At 40.7% G+C, this 17,940-nt stretch overlaps 1 long non-coding RNA gene across 1 annotated transcript; it reads left to right on the forward strand.

Annotated features, from left to right (window-relative positions):
* Nucleotides 1–10,118: 10,118 nt before the first annotated feature.
* LOC148687580 (uncharacterized) lies at nt 10,119–17,842 on the forward strand. The gene is made up of 3 exons (XR_015948738.1): nt 10,119–10,269; nt 10,764–10,948; nt 17,585–17,842. It is a non-coding gene; the product is annotated as an uncharacterized LOC148687580 (long non-coding RNA).
* Nucleotides 17,843–17,940: the final 98 nt, after the last annotated feature.

A 17,940-nucleotide genomic window follows, 5' to 3' on the forward strand; every position in this document is an offset into this window, starting at 1 on the left:
AGCCAGAGCCATCCCTCCCATTGGGTTTACTGGCACGTTGCGCCAGGGTGCTGGGCGCTCAGGGCTTTCAAGGGTACAAAGATAATCAGTATAACTTCTTGTTTCTGGAATCCGTCTCCAGTGAAGTTTACCTGGTGTCTTCTGCATTGTTATTTGGTAGGTACCACATTTATATACGTTTTATTTTCTCAGGCATTATTTATTTTATTTTATTTTACATATGATAGAAACACTGTTTTAAACACTGAAACTAAATTATCCTTTCTCCTGAATCAGAGAAATTCTTTTATTTTAACAGCTTTTGTACTACATTCAGTAAATATGAAGGGCTGGATAAAAGCAAGTTGAGAAGAGACCTATAATCAGCCCCCCAGGGCAAAAACATGCTGTTCCGTCTCCAGAAACAGTTACTCTTTTGTGGCTGGGAAGAGCTTAAAGGCCACATGGACCCTCTACGGCCACATGGTATGACCCCTCTACGAAATCACCACAAGACACTTAACCAATAGGAATGCATCTTCAAGCATAGCTGCCAAGTTTTCCCTTTTCTCACGAGGAAGCCTATTCAGCATAAGGGAATTTCCCTTTTAAAAAAGGGATAACTTGGCAGCTATGATCTTCAAGGTCTCCATTCTGAGTCAGGCTAAGCTCCATTTTGTCATGTGTGCAAGCCTTGTGTGGAGTTTCTGGGACTTTGTGCAGTCGGTCAGTCTCCCTACACTTGCTTCTGAGAGCTTTGGAATATAGGGACGTGCCCTGAATCAGGGCGTAAAGGAACCTCTCTACCTTAAAGTAATGGTGGGAGAAGCATGGGGTGCTAAAGTCCCGTTTCACTTTAAGAACCATGTGCACTTTCCTTCATCTGGGGTGTGTGTGTGTACATAGCTGTGTTTTCACTCTCCCCAGCACCATCTAAGCAGAAGCAGAAAAAACACTTTGCTCTTCTCTTTCTCCAATGTTGCAATAGGAGTGGGGGGGGGGAAACAAGACCCCTAAAAACAAAAAATGCCGTCTGCTAGCCTGCTTGTCTTGTTTTGCAATGCAATATCCATACATGTAAAGGTTTTCTGGTATTTTCATAGATGCATAGTTCAGTTTATCGGTATTCTGAACATCTTTAAATGAATTTTTCTCAGGCAATTAAGTGGTTGCCAAAGGACAGGCATGCCTTGTTGTATTGCACGTCACAGATATTGTTCCTTACGAGGATGCTGGTGCAACTGCCGGCAGCCCAGCCGCATCCAATGTATGGAAGCCCACCCCCCCCCCCGCACTCTGCACCACCACTGCCCCTTTTCTGGCCACGGGAGAGGAGTGGGTTAATGCTGGAGCTGTTTTTTTCCCCTCCCACCTCTGCAGCCAGGAGGGCTTTATTGCAACATTCACTTTGTTGTGGTGGTCTGGAACTGAACCCACAATATCTCTGAGGCAGGGGCCCCAGTTTGTGGGTGCCCAGGGGTGTGCGCAACATGATGTCATGACATCACTTCGCACATGTGTGCACATGCGTTGCTCGGCCTCCGCTCGCAGAGAACACAACAAAAGTGCTTGTTTTTATTAATTTCCTCCATGCAGCTCAAAGTGACATATTTGGTTCTCCTCCCTGTTGACCCTCACAACAGCCCTGGAAGGTAGGTTTGTCTGAGCTGTAGCAACTGATTCAAGGATAGCCAGGAAGCCTTTTGGCTTGAGCAGGGACTTGTACACCAGCTAAGAATATAAGAACCATTGTGGGGTCATATCATACAGCAGAGGGTCATCCTGCCCAGCTGCTGAATGCATTGTCTTAAATTATAATTATAATTATAATTATAATTATTATTATTATTATTATTATTATTATTATTATTATTATCTGGCCCTGCACACGTTGCTGCGCGTTAGTCTGTGAAATGGAGGGTAATAGCCCCCCTTCAGATCCCCCTGAGCCTCAGAGTCCCCCTGAGTTGAGGCGAGATACTGTGGAGAGGGCAGGTTTCATCCCTGTGTCTCCCCCCACCCTGTTCTGACCCATTACATATCCCTGCTCCCTATTCGGCCCCCATCCCCCCCCCCAGGCAGGCCCCTACCTCCACTTGGCAATGTTGGGCCTTGTTGCTGGAAAAGGGTTGTTTTCAGTTGAAACTAAATAAAAATACTCCTTCCAGCAGTTGGTCTTTAAGGTGCTGCTGGAAGGAATATTTTTATTTTGTTTCGACTACGTCAGACCAACACGGCTCCCTACCTGTTTTCAGTTGGTTTGGTCTTCAACACCTCTGCCGGATGTATGTATGTGAGTGGTGGATCTCATGGTGGAGGCGGGGTTTGTGGATTGCTGTGCATTAGTTTGTCAAATGGAGGGTAATAGACCCCCTTCAGATCCCCCTGAGCCTCAGAGTCCCCCTGTTTTACAGGATCTCGTGGCGGAGTTGGGCTTTGTGGGTGTGACGCGTTGTTGTGGCTAATCCCTGTGACTGCCCCCACCATGTCCCGATCCATGATCTATTCTGTTTGTATCCCCCCCCCTCCGTGACCGGCATATCTCATGACGTTTTGAAGGATGGTATTTATTTTTATCTTGTGGTTATTTGGTAGGGGATTTGGGGGGGGGGTAGTGGTGCTAAATTTTAAAGTAAAAATCCCTTGCCGTGCCCCCAAGTGCGTTGCTGTGGTTTATCCCCCCGGGCCTAGTGGGGGCCTGGGGGCCTGGCAGGGGCCTACATAAAACAAAGGCCGTGCTGCGGCCTACGATCCATGCGCGTGCCCTCCCCCCGGGGCCTAGTGGGGGCCTGGCAGGGGCCTACATAAAACAAAGGCTGTGCTGCAACCTGTGATCTGGGCGCTCGCCCTCTCTCCACCCCCCGGGCCTAGTGGGGGCCTAGCAGCCTGGCAAGGCCTAGGTGGTTTCAGTTGCTTGGTTGATGATGTCATTATTTGGTTTGTGGGTGTGGCGTAGATTTCACAGGAAGGGAGGGGTGTAGGAGGAGGAGCTGAGGGAATAACGCCACTTGAGGGCACTGTTTGACTTGGTGGAAAACCAGGTTTATACCTGCCCAGGTGTGAAATTTGAGGGATTTTCTTTTCCAACAACACTCAGGGAGTGGCTTGGGTTGTTGGGTCAAAATTTCAGGACGATCGGTCAAGTGAGTGGAACACTCACTTTCACGATTTTTACATTTATATATATATATATAGATTATTATTATTATTATTATTATTTAAATGCATATATTTTAATTTTTATCCTAAGGTACTGCAATGGAATAATTCAGAGGCTTCATACCTGAGCAATAAAAAATTGATATTATCAGCTGCTTCAACACGAGAGCCTTTTACTAGTGCTGAGGCACTATTTCCCCACAATTAGCTGCATGTGAAATATAAAGTATAGCTAGAAGGGAAAGTATAGTGTTGCATTAATCAGCCCATGGCCAAGATCCTGTTTCATAGCGCCAATGGAAAGTCTTTGATCTGACTTTTGCGTAGAAATAAATCCTCTTCACCACAATAAATAAGTTTTTTTAAAAAAAACAAACAAACAGCTTTACTTGCATAACTTGATTTCTAAACGTTTAGCTACAATAACTGTTACAAAGCAACAGAATGATATATTGCATGTTAGCAATGGGTTTCAGTCTTAAAGTCCAGTAAATCTCTCCCTCTGACTCCAGAGTGAGTGCATGCTGTTTAGAAACAAAAACAGCCAAAGAAGTCTTGTAAACTGCCATGCCATACTGAGGGAGGAGTCAGTGTTGCTGGCTGGCTCCTATATATTGCTCTCGGCTGCATGTCTGAGGTTCTGAAGAAAGTCACACAGCACTTTGACTATTCCCAGGGAGCACTGCTTTGTCCTTGTAGTTATGAAGCTAGCCATTGTCTTTCTGCTCCTCTCCCTGGCATGTGGCTCCAACTCTAGTAAGTATTGCCAATACAGTACTGTTTATGTCTCTTTAAGATGAAGGTAAAAGTGTGTGGTAATTCCAGGCTCCATCATTGCCAGCCTCAGGTAGGCTTCACTTACTGTGTCAATGTGAGGGATTGCTTCTGTATTGAAGGAAATGTTTAGTGAAAACTGGTCCTCAGAAATGCAAACTCACCACTTTGTTGACTAAGTCTCAATAAGTCAAAGTGCTGGTGCCCAACAGCTTGCTAAGGTTGCTCAGCATTTGCTAGCTGCCTGGAAGAACAGTTAGGCCCCAAGGAAGCACTGGAGAGGTGCTTGTGGGATTTCCTGCTTCAAGGGTCAAAATAATGTAACAAACCTTGAGTAATATCCATCCGTCACACTCCGCCAAACCATGTTAAAAAAAACAACAACCCAACAATATCTCATGGGAAGAACTTTCAAAATTGTTACTATTCATATTTTGCATTATGAACAACAACTGACCAACTCAGGGGTGGTAGTTCCACACAGCTGGGAAGCCCAGTTGTGTTAAGTGGGACCTGCTGCCTTGTAAATGTTTAGGATTATATAGTCTGAGTAATTGGCATGCAATTTAGATCAGAGCTAGTGCATTCTCAGGCGAGTCCTTTTCGTTCTAGCCAGCTATCACAGGGTTTTTTTATGTAAAGAGTGTTAAAACATTTATTTAATTTATCGAAAAATCCATTTTGATTTTTTTGTTTTGCTTCTTTCTAGTTTTTTTTGATATGTGTGATCCTGTTCGCGAATTTCTGCAAGCAATGCTGAATAGATCAGATGAAGAATTTAAGGAGATAGTTGAAAACTATGGAAATGACCAAGATGGGGTAGATGCCTCAATGAAGTTTAAAAAGTGTGCAGATAAACTGACAAGCGAGCTAATTCTTGCTTACTTTGACGTGGCGGTAATTATCAGTTTTGCCATTTTCTTTTCTTGTTTTCTTCAGCCACAGGCCAACAAACAGATTCAGGATTTGCAATCAATCTTTGTTTTCCTCTCTGTTTAAAAAAGTTATATTAACATACAGATCAAAGGTCATAAGATATCATATCCTTATCCAAAAAGCACTGATATTCCTTGTCCTGCCTTCTTCCCCATAGAGAACTGTATCTCAATTATTGTGGTGTTGTACCTGAATATGGTTACAATATAAATAAAATTTGAAGCAAGCAAGCCAGTCAGGCCAGGCCAGCTGACCTAAATTAAACTATGAGCCAGTTTTCTCCCGTTCATTGGCTTACATGCCATTGGGACATCTGATCCCAGCACACCTGAATCACCCAAAAGCAACCAGAGCTGCACTGTGTACCCACAATCCCCTGCTTCTTTGTCCCGCAATACTCTGTATTGACCTGGATTTCATTTCATTTCAGATAAATATAATGGTCGCATGCAAGAAAAGCTGGCAGTAGGACTGATCTGTGGATGCATCCAAGCTGATTCCACAGGCTGACTACTAGCATCAGTTGCTGCAAAGCAACACTCATTTATCCATTCTTCTACTTCTTCTGTACTGTCACTATTCCGTCCTGAGACGTCTCTCTCCATCTGGATAGTATTCAACAAATACTATTGAAAACCTAGAGAAATCTCACCTGTTGTTCTTGAATCATTCATAATCAATAAACACTCTGTCTTCCATTTCTGTGCTCAAGATTAATTTTTGAGTGTGTATTAACTTTTGTCACAGTTAATCCAGAGACTTCATTGGGGATCTAGAATTCGAGAAGGGTGACATAGCTTTTGTCAGTAAAGGGTCACTAAAGGTTCAACATTGCTATATTACAGAACACCATGTTGGGTAGAGGTGGGGGAATTGTATTATACCTCTCTGAATATTCAGAGCAGACACTGAATAGTCAGTCTGCTGCAACATTCAGATACATAAGAAAATGACTTTGGGGTTTTAACAGACCACAAGAGACCACCAGCTGCGTGATATGGCAGCTAAAAAAAGCTAATAAAATTTCTAGGCAGCATCAACAGAAGTGTAGTGTCCCATTGCAAGAAATCATGGTACCATTGTATTTTGCTTCAGTCAGACCTCAGCCTGGAATACTGTGTCCAGTTCAGGGAACTGGAGTTAAAGGAGACTATTGTTGCACACTGCCCCAATCTCCAAGCAGTATGAAATTCCAGGGGTTCCAAGCACTTACCCAGGGTTCATGTTTCCTTTTGGACTGAGGCACAGTGGAGACTGTGGTGTCTTTAGGCTATAAGGTTTATTTACACATACATACAGCCTGATCCTGTGATGGAGGCATTCACAGCTTCAATACCCCAAAAGGGACTTGTTTCTCCCATAGCGACAGCCTTGGATCCAAGCAGAGATCTGGCATGGCTCTCTCTCTCTCTCTCTCTCTCTCTCTCTCTCTCTCTCTCTCTCTCTCTCTCTCCTTGCTGCATTGCTCACACCACAGCCCTGAAAACTCTACTCCAAACTCTGGCTTTGTCTTTTGCAAGAGGAGCCCTCACCTTTGGAATTAGGGTCATCCAATGAAGCAGAATGGTAGAAGTCAATAGATACAAAGAGATCCCATATGCATAGCTGCCAAGTTATCCCTTTTTTAAGGGATTTTCCCTTATGCTGAATAGGCTTCCTCGCGAGAAAAGGGAAAACTTGGCAGCTATGCATATGGTAGGTAATCCCTTAATGACCTAAATTATTTAGAAGTAGCATTTATATTAGTGATCCCTGCCAAAGACATTTTTGACATTAATGAAGCTCAAGGCTAAACTGGTCATTTGGAATTCAGCCTGCTATGGAATAGCCTGCTTTTCCCTTCCTACATCCCTCCTTGCCGCACAACAACCATTTGCTGCTTGGATGCCTTGAAAATATTTTTGTCACTAATATTTGCAGATTTCATGATTGTGTCTTGCAATTCTTAACAAAATATGCTCCCTGATCCAGCAGGATTTTTTGCACCACTTATTTATGTTCAAGCATGTCCATTGCCTTCAAATTTCATTTGCAATATCACCCAATCACCCTTTATACATTTGGAACATTGCTATCTTTAGAGACAGTTTTGGAGAAAATCTAATCCAAGAGAGGGTGGGAGAGTGGGAAAAAGTTAAGGGTGTTCTGGGTTGATATTAAAAGAAACCTTGATGAAACTTCTAAGCACGATTTCAATCTGAATCCTATAGCTATTTTTAAAGGAAATTTCATAGATGTAGTGCCACCTCAAGGATCTCCTCTCCACATATGAACTGACCCAGACCCTGTAGTCATTATCTGAGGCCCTTCACATGCCTCCTCCATGAGTGGCCCAGAAAGGGGCAGCACAAGAACGGGCCTTTTCGGTGTTGCCTCCCCGTTTGTGGAATGCTCTCAGGGAGACTCAACTGGCAGCTTTGTTACATATCTTTAGGCACCAGGCAAAACATTCCACTTTTCCCAGGCCTTTGACTAATTAAACAATCTGTGTGCGCGAGGGTAATTGTTTGATTGTTGTTGTTCTGGTATGCATTTTTGTGTTTTTATATTGTAAACTGCCCTGTGATCTTAGGATGAAGGATGGTATAGAAATTTAATGAATAATCATAATACCAACATGCTATAAAATAGTGGAAAGTTTACGAATTATAAATAGCAAAGTAATGGGATGGGAGGTGGGAACACACACACAGAGAGAGAGACACACACACACAAACACACACAAAATATAGCACAGATTCTAGGGAACAAAATATCCTGTGAACAATGGTGGGAAGGCACTGTAAGTATAGAAGGGACGTGGGTGGCACTGTGGGTTAAACCACAGAGCCTAGGGATTGCCGATCAGAAGGTCGGCGGTTCGAATTCCTGTGACGCGGTGAGCTCCCGTTGTTTGGTCCCTGCTTCTGCCAACATAGCAGTTCGAAAGCACATCAAAGTGCAAGTAGATAAATAGGTACTGCTCCAATGGGAAGGAAAACGGTATTTCCGTGCGTTGCTCTGGTTTGCCAGAAGCGGCATTGTCATGCTGGCCACATGCCCTGGAAGCTGTATGCCGACTCCCTCGGCCAACAATGCGAGATGACCACCGCAACCCCAAAGTCGTTCACAGCTGGACCTAATGGTCAGGGGTCACTTTTACCTTTACCTTTACAGTAAGTATGATCAACTGAAAATCTGGTATAAATTTATTTCATACTAGAACAGTGAACTCAATACAATAATATTGGTAATGCATGTTGAGAATGTAAGCAGAAATGTGAGGCAATTTGGACATTTATAGCAAAAACATGCTGTCCCGTATCAACTGTATGTCTAGCTCATGTCTAGACCATCCCAACTGGGGGACTGTGGGTGTGTTTATTCAAAGCCTCCCTTCAGCCATTTCTCTAATCCAAACCATCCTCTCCAGAAACAGTTACTATTTTGTGGCTGGGAAGAGTTTAAAGGCCACATGGACCCTCTACGGCCACATGATATGACCCCTCTACGAGATCACCACAAGACACTTAACCAATAGGAATGCATCTTCAAGGTGTCCGTTCTGAGTCAGGCTAAGCTCCATTTTGTCATGTGTGCATGCTTTGTGTGGAGTTTCTGGGACCTTGTGCAGTCAGTCAGTCTCCCTACACTTGATGCTGAGAGCTTTGGAATATAGGGACGTGCCCTGAATCAGGGCGTAAAGGAACCTCTCTACCTTAAAGTAATGGTGGGAGAAGCATGGGGTGCTAAAGTCCTGTTTCACTTTAAAAACCATGTGCACTTTCCTTCATCTGGGGTGTGTGTGTGTGTACATAGCTGTGTTTTCACTCTCCCCAGCACCATCTAAGCAGAAGCAGAAAAAGCACTTTGCTCTTTTCTTTCTCCAGTGTTGCAATAGGAGTGTGGGGGGGACAAGACCCCTGAAAACAAAAAATGCCGTCTGCTAGCCTGCTTGTCTTGTTTTGCAATGCAATATCCATACATTTAAAGGTTTTCTGGTATTTTCATAGATACACAGTTCAGTTTATCAGTATTCTGAACATCTTTAAATGAATTTTTCTCAGGCAATTACGTGGTTGCCAAAGGACAGGCATGACTTGTTGTATTGCATGTCACAGATATTGTTCCTTACGAGGATTGGAGTGCAACTGCCGGCAGCCCAGCCACATCCAATGTAAGGAAGCCCCCCCCCCGCACTCTGCACCACCACTGCCCCTTTTCTGGCCACGAGAGAGGAGTGGGTTAGTGTTGGAGCTGTTTTCCCCCCTCCCCCCTCTGCAGCTAGGAGGGCTTTATTGCAACATTCACTTTGTTGTGGTGGTCTGGAACTGAACCCACAATATCTCTGAGGCAGAGGCCCCAACTTGGGCCCCAGTTTGTGGGTGCCCAGGGGTGTGCGCAACATGATGTCATGACATCACTTCGCACATGTGTGCACATGCGTTGCTTGGCCTCCGCTCACAGAGAACACAACAAAAGTGCTTGTTTTTATTAATTTCCTCCATGCAACTCAAAGTGACATATTTGGTTCTCCTCCCTGTTGACCCTCACAACAGCCCTGGAAGGTAGGTTTGTCTGAGCTGTAGCAACTGATTCAAGGAAAGCTAGGAAGCCTTTTGGCTTGAGCAGGGACTTGAACACCAGCTAAGAATATAAGAACCATTGGGGATCATATCATACAGCAGAGGGTCATCCTGCCCAGCTGCTGAATGCATTGTCTTAAATTAATATTATTATTATTATTATTTAAATGCATCGATTTTTATTTTTATCCTGAGGTACTGCAATGAAATAATTCAGAGGCTTCATACCTGAGCAATACGAAATTGATAATATTGACTACTTCAACACCAGAGCCTTTTACTAGTGCTGAGGCACTATTTTCCCACAATTAACTGCATGTGAAATATAAAGTATAGCTAGAAGGGAAAGTATAGTGTTGCATTAATCAGCCCATGGTGAAGATCCTGTTTCATAGCACCAATGGAAAGTCTTTGATCTGACTTTTGCGTAGAAATAAATCCTCTTCACCACAATAAATAAGTTTTTTTTTTTAAAAAAAAAAGCTTTACTTGCAGAACTTGGTTTCTAAACGTTTAGCTACAATAACTGTTACAAAGCAACAGAATGATATATTGCATGTTAGCAATGGGTTTCAGTCTTAAAGTCCAGTAAATCTCTCCCTCTGACTCCAGAGTGAGTGCATGCTGTTTAGAAACAAAAACAGCCAAAGAAGTCTTGTAAACTGCCATGCCATACTGAGGGAGGAGTCAGTGTTGCTGGCTGGCTCCTATATATTGCTCTCGGCTGCATGTCTGAGGTTCCGAAGAAAGTCATAGAGCACTTTGACTATTCCCAGGGAGCACTCCTTTGCCCTTGTAGTTATGAAGGCAGCCATTGTCTTTCTGCTCCTCTCCCTGGCATGTGGCTCCAACTCTAGTAAGTATTGCCAATACAGTACTGTTTATGTCTCTTTAAGATGAAGGTAAAAGTGTGTGATCAAAACCAGAGATTGGCAGTGACAATGAACAGAACCTTAAGAAGAGCCAATCCCTTCCTTCCTTAAAACTTGAGTAAAACCACCATTTTATCCTCTTGACAACCCTATGAGATAGATTAGTGTGAGAGAGCGACTGGCTCAACATTCACACCATACAAGCATTATGATACCACTTTAAATGGTCACAGCTTCCCCCAAATAATTCTGGGAGCTGTAGTTTATTAAAGGTGCTGAGAGTTGTTAGGAGACCCATCTATCCCGCACAGAGCTACAATTTGCAGAGGTCCCTTAAGAAGAAGGATTAATTGTTAAGCCACTGCATCACTGTTATTAATTTTAGACTCCTAAGGCATGAAATAAAATATGTGTAAAAAATGTAATTTTCAAATCACTTGCTCTTCAGCTCTTTTCCTTTTCCTTTTAACAAATCTAGGTTTGATTTCTTGTAACGCTGTCAATGCCCTTGTGCACAAAGGGCTTTTTAAATCCGATTCGGAGCTTCAGGAAGAACTTTCCAAGTACACAAGTGATGTCCATGCGATAAACGCTGCACTTAAAATGAGAGCAAGTATATTCGAGTTGTCTTTCGCCCACAAACTGGCTATAGTGGGTCTGACGGTAATCTTCTTTTTCTATTTTAAAAAATGTCCTTGCTTTTCTTGCAGTTGAACCTTAACTCTGACGGGTCGTCATAACATTTTTTAAAAAAATATTTTTTTATTAAACATTTTATAACAAACAAAAAAATACATAAAATACCAAAAATACAAAGAACATCATTACAACAACAAAAAAAACATCAATACAAACAGAAACATAAACATATCATCTTTAATCAACTTTTTAAATCATTGTCTTTTTGGCTTCCCCAACTCCCCATTATCTGATTTTCATTTTAAATATCACTGTAGCAGTTTCTATTTCATCTCTTTTACTTCCTTCATACTATAATCTCCTTAATTCCTCTTAATCTCATCTTTATATTTGCATATCAATTTTTCAACCTTATAAACTCCTCTTATCTCCCTATTGCCTTAACTTCTGTATTTCCCTAGATATTCAGATTTTCAACTTTCAAAAGTAGTTCCCTATATATATTTTAAACTTTCTCCAATCTTCCTCCACTCTTTCCCCTGCTTGATCTCGGAGTCTTCCTGTCAGCTCTGCCAATTCCATAAAGTCCAGCATTTTCATTTGCCATTCCTGTAAAGGGGGCAATTCCTCTTTTTTCCAATATTTTGCAATTAAAATCCTCGCAGCTGTGGTGGCATACATAAACAGATTGACATCTTTTTTGGGGATTTCTTCCCCTACTATTCCAAGTAAAAAGGCCTCTGGTTTTTTCAAAAACGTATTTTATATATCTTTTTCATTTCATTATAAATCATTTCCCAGAAGCCTTTTATCTTGGGGCATGTCCACCACATATGATAGAATGAACCAACTTCTTCTTTACATTTCCAGCATTTATTATCACCTTTGTGATACATTTTCGCTAATTTTACCGGGGTCAAATACCATCTATACATCATTTTCATTAAATTCTCTTTCAGCGCCGTGCATGCCGTAAATTTCATACCCTTCTTCCACAATTTTTCCCAGTCCGACATCATTACATTATGACCCAAATCCTTGGCCCAATCAATCATAACCGATTTTGTTTGCTCATCCTTCAGATGCCATTCTAACAATAAATTATACATTCTGGACAAATTCTTGCTGTCTGTCTCTATTAACTCTGTTTCTAATTTCGATTTTTCTGATTGAAATCCTATTTTTTAATCTATCTTGAATGCTTCATTTATCTGCACATACTGAAACCAATCACTTAACCTATCCTTCAATTGTTCATACGGCCTTAACTTAAATTGGTTTTCCACCTCCATCAAAATGTCTTTGTATTTCAGCCTGTTCTCATCCATATTTGTCCTTTTAGGTTTCTTCGCCTCAAGTGGCGAAATCCACCTAGGAGTTTTCCTTTCCAACAAATCTTTGTATCTAATCCATACATTAAACAATGATTTCCTGATTATATGGTTTTTGAAACCTTTATGTAGCTTTACCTTATCATACCATACCATAAATACGCATGCCACCCAAATGCATTATCATGGCCTTCCAAATCTAACACATCATCATTGTCTAGCAGAAACCATTCCTTCAACCAGCAGAAAGCTGCGGCTTCAAAGTAAATCTTTAAGTCTGGCAGTGAGAATCCTCCCCTTTCTTTTACATCTGTCAAAAGTTTGTATTTAATTCTGGGTTTCTTCCCCTGCCAGACAAATTTAGACAATGTCTTTTGCCACTCTTGAAAACATTTCAACTTATCCACTATCGGAAGGGCCTGAAATAAAAACAACATTCTTGGCAATACATTCATTTTAACCGTTGCTATTCTGCCCATTAAGGACAGTTTCAACCTTGACCATATCTCCAAATCTCTTTTGATTTCATTCCATAACTTCTCATCTTTATAGAGATTCAGATTTTTTGCAGTCATATTTACTCCCAGATATTTCACCTTTTTCACACATTTCAGTCCTGTGCAGTCCTCTACTCTTTGTCTCTCTTGCATCGTCAAATTCTTTTCCAATACTTTAGTTTTCCCTTTATTTAACTTAAAACCTGCCACTTTACCAAACTCTTGGATTATCTGCAATACTCTTACAACACTGTGTTCAGGGTTCTGCAGAGTTAGTACTAAGTCATCTGCAAAGGCTTTTAGCTTGTATTGTTTTGTGCCTACTGTGATTCCTTTAACACCTTCATCACTCCTTATCATATTCAGTAAGACCTCCAAGACAGAAATAAATAGCAGGGGGGAAAGTGGGCACCCTTGTCTTGTTCCTTTCTCAATTCTTATCTCTTCTGAAACCACATTATTTACAATAAGTTTCGCTCTTTGCTCAGAATAAATACCATTAATCCCATTGACAAAGTTTTGACCAACCTCCATTTTTGCAAAGTTTCGTTTCATAAAAGTCCAAGAAATATTATCAAAAGCTTTTTCAGCATCCACAAAAATTAACATTGCTTTGGTGTTTATTTTCATTTCCAGTCTCTCCAAAATGTCTATTATATTTCTTATATTGTCCTTCATATGCCTCCCAGGCAAAAATCCTGCCTGGTCCTTATGTATCAGGTCTTTCAACACCCTTTTCAGTCTCGATGCCAGAATGCTAGCATATATCTTATAATCCACATTCAATAATGAGATTGGTCTATAATTCTTAACTTGAGTCCTATCCACATCTGGTTTTGGTATCAGAGAGATAAAAGCGTCTTTCCAAGTCTCTGGTGCCTTGCCCCCCCCCTAAAATCTCATTTGCTACCTCCATTAATGGTTGTATCAACCAGTTTTTTAGTGTTTTATAGTACTTGGAGGTCAGTCCATCAGGTCCTGGGGCCTTATCATTTTTCAACTCTTGGATTGCTATTTCAACCTCTTGTCTTGTAATCAACTCATTCAGTAGATTCTTTTGTTGAACTGGAATTTTCTGTAATCCATTTTCCTTTATAAATTTCTCTATACCGTCTATGTCTTCTTTTTCCCTTTTATACAGCTGTTTATAATATTTTGTGAAGCATTTCCTTATCTCTGCAGGGTTCTCAATAGATTTTCCTTCATCCATAATCTTTATAATTGTGTTCTCTTTTTGCCTTTTCTTCAATTGCCAGGCCAACAATTTCCCACATTTATTAGCCGATTCAAATGATCTTCGTTTCATTCTTCTAATTTTCCATTCAATTTCCTCATTTATTATTTGGGAATACTGTACTTGCAAGGCTTTTATCTCTTTTTGAATTTCCTGACTTTTCGGATTGTCTCTCAGCTTTTTTTCTTTATCTTTCAACTTGTCCAAAATATTTTCCTTCTTCTCATTTCTCGCCTTTTTCCATATTGCATTCTGCTGGATCAAAAATCCTCTCATTACTGCTTTACTAGCATCCCAAACCACTCGAATGTCCAATCCTTTATTTAAATTTAATTCAAAGTAGTCCTTCAATGTCTTCTGGGCCTTATTATTTATCTGCTCATTTCTCAGCAGAGAATCATTCATTCTCCATCTAAACGAACCCTGCAGATGTTGTTTTAACTCCAATAATACAGCGTTGTGGTCTGAGTAGGTTCTGGGGCATATCTCGCTTTTCGTCACTTTTGGACACAAGCCCTTTGTAATCCATATGTAGTCCAACCTACTTCCTGACTTTTGCGAGTCCGAAAAAAAGGTGAACTCTTTTTCCAATGGATTTCTCAGCCTCCATACATCTACTAAATCTAAATTGTCCACTAAATCAAAAAATGTCTTTGGAAGCCTACCATCATTAGATAGCTTTTGTCTTTGAGTTCTATCCATCATAGTTGATACAGTTCCATTAAAGTCCCCCATCATTATAATCTTATAGTCCAAATAGTCCAGCAACGCAGTATGTATATTTTTAAAAAATTCTGATTTAGCTTCATTTGGTGCATATATTCCCAGTATCAAACACTTTTCGCCTTGCATAGATATTTCCACTGCAATATATCTTCCTGCTTCATCCTTGAACAACAGTTTAGGGTTATATTTTTCCTTTGCATAGATGACTATTCCTCTTTTCTTAACTTTGTCGGAAGATATGAATTCTTGACCCAATGATTTATTTTGCAGAATTTTTCTATGAGTCCTAATTACATGAGTCTCTTGTAAACAAATTATATCCAAATTCTGCTTTTTTACCACATGATATATCTTCCTTCTTTTAAAGCATGAATTTAGTCCATTCACGTTCCATGAAAGCACTCTTAACGCCATCTTGTCTTACTCTGTGGCTGGCTCGCCTTCCCCTGGCCCTGCTCCTGTTCCCAGTCCTGCTCCTTCAAACAAATCTAAATCGAAAGCTCCTGGTCCTGCCCCTGCTCCCAAGTCTTGGCCTCCTCCAATTGGTATCTTAAAGTCCTCCGCGTACCTTTCCAAGAATCTTCTTTTATCCTCCACCGATCTGATCTTATGCTCCTTTTGTTTATATTTAAATGCAAGGCCCTCTGGAAATTTCCACTTGAAGAAAATATTTTTCCTTGTCAAAATCGTTGTCAGATCTGTATATCTATTTCTCTTGGCCAAAAAAAATTTAGGCGTTTCTTTAAATAAAATTATCGAATGTTGGAGAACTTCAAATTTTTTTTGGTAGGGTCGTCATAACATTTTCACAAATGTTATTCAATTAAGAAAAATCATGCTAATGTCCACATACTGAACATGAAAGAATGTGGAATCACACAGGTTTCCAAGGACTTGAGTAACGTTTAAAAATTAGAACAAGTTTTCTGTCTGCTAGAGAATAGTGAGATCCTGGACCACTGGACTGGGTGCAACCTAGCCCCATGTGGCCTGCAGTCTCATCCTAGGCGGTGGCAGGAGCTGATGCCAGGCTCAAAGTAGGAAGGTGGGAAAACTGGAAGTTGTGTTTGCCACAACTTCAACCTCTCTCAGTCCTTTCTTACGTTTTGGTTTGTGGTTGCACCTGCAAGTTACACAGTGCAAGTTTAGTGCTCATTTCTGCAGTATTTGCAAATAGATTTTATCTGGATGCAAATACACAGGATTGCTCTGTCGGTAGAGCATGAGGCTCTTAATTTTAGGGCCGTGGGTTCAAGCCTCATGTCAGGTAAAGATACCTGCATTGCAGGGGGTTGGACTAGAAACACCCTCAGGATCCTTTCCAACTCTACAATTCTATTGTTCTATGAACACAGAAATGGGCACTCGACTTGTGTTATATTCTGCTATGTTTCCAGAAGTGGCTTTTATGTCCTGTGGAAGCTCATTTCAAGGGCAGAAATCAACAGTCAAGGAAATGTGAAAAGGGAATAAATTGCTGTGTGGGTGCAGTCTCAGTAGACAAAGTGGTGCTTATGAGGTGGCACCACTCACCAGGGTAGCTTAGGCTCACAGATGCTCACTGATATTATATCTAACATGGGCAGCCAGAGGTTCAAGAGGGTATGTATTCCAGCGGGTATAGCTTGTCAAGCAAGCTGAAATCCCCTCATCTGCACAACTATTAAAGAGCCAGGAGCTCTGTCTTCTTTTGTATCTGGCCAGCCTAGGTATCACACCTGTGTTAGATATACTACCAGCATGTTTTTGTAAAGGAACATGTGAACAGGTGTGTGGCCATCCTAGCATCCATCATGTAGACACAAGGCATGGTGCTCCAATGCCACTAGGTCAAGACTACCACAACAATGGTGTGCAATTATTTTCCGTATACTTAATAAATGTTCTCCACTCTTCTTTAAACATATGTTCTTCTTGCTCTCTTGTTCTATGTGTTAAACCTGCAAGTTCTGCATATTCTAACATCTTAAGTTGCCAATCCTCTTTATCTGGGACCTCGCTCATTCTCCATTTTTTGGCTAACGAAACATGGGCTGCTCTTGTTGCATAACATAAACAAGATTTTCTGACGCCTAGGAATTTCTGTCTGGGTTATTCCTAATAAAATGGACTCTGGTCTTTTAGGGAAGGTAATTTTAAACATTTTTTTCAACTCATTATAAAACATTTCCCAATATTCTTTTACCTTTTTACACGTCCACCACGTATTAAAAATGGTCCCCCCTTTTCTTTACATTTCCAACACTTATCTGATTGTACTTTATACATCTTAGCCAAGCTACTCAGAGCTGGGTACCATCTATGAATCATTTTCAGATAGTTCTCTTTCAATGTGTAGCATGCAGTAAATTTCAAATCGCTTTTCCAGAGTTTCTCCCAGACGTTTAAATCTATATTGTGTCCTATATCCATTGCCCAGTGTGTCATTGAAGCTTTAACTAGCTCGTCTTTTGTTTTCCATTGTAATAGAAGATTATAAATTCTAGACAAAAGTTTATCCTTGTTTTGTAATTGTTCTTTTTCAAATTGTGAGCTTTGGTCCAAAAACCCAAAAACGCTGGCATTGTTAAGATAAATTCAACAGTGTGGTTAATGTTTGAATGGTGTAAAAATGCAAAATTGACTTGAATGGTTATAGTAAAATATGCAGGAATTGAAGATATGTAAAATGAACCATGGAAAGAGGGAAAGTCATTGGATATCAATAAGTTTGTAAAATGTCTATTTCGAATTGTAAAAATTGAAAATAAAAAATATTTAAAAAAGACTACCACACCAATGGTGAGGGTGATCTGTGAAGATGTGAACTTATCCCATATTGCTATGTTGAGAGGACTTTATGCTGAATGTTCTTCTGCCCATTTAATTTCAGGCTGATATACTGAAGAAGTGCTGATAATTTGAAGGAAATCTTCAATAACATTGCAGGACATCTGCCAGCAGCAGTTGCCCAGTACTGCTAACGGAATGATGCACCCTTTTCTCTTTCTGCTTTCACTGATTAAACCCTATCCTTCCTTTAGAGTGTATTCATGCTGTACAAAACCAATGAGAAACCTCTTTATAATATTCCTGAATAATTCAAGCTTCACGTTTCATTAAACTCCTTATCTTGTTGCATTCAGGTAAATTACAAACAATCTTTGTGTGTTTTCCAGCAGTTATAACAGCAATTTGGGTGTCTGTAACATGTAGTGCTGTATGGCTGATAATACTTTTAAGGAGTTT

This window comes from Zootoca vivipara, chromosome 1, assembly GCF_965207765.1.
Source record: "Zootoca vivipara chromosome 1, rZooViv2.hap1.1, whole genome shotgun sequence".
Classification (NCBI taxonomy): domain Eukaryota; kingdom Metazoa; phylum Chordata; class Lepidosauria; order Squamata; family Lacertidae; genus Zootoca; species Zootoca vivipara.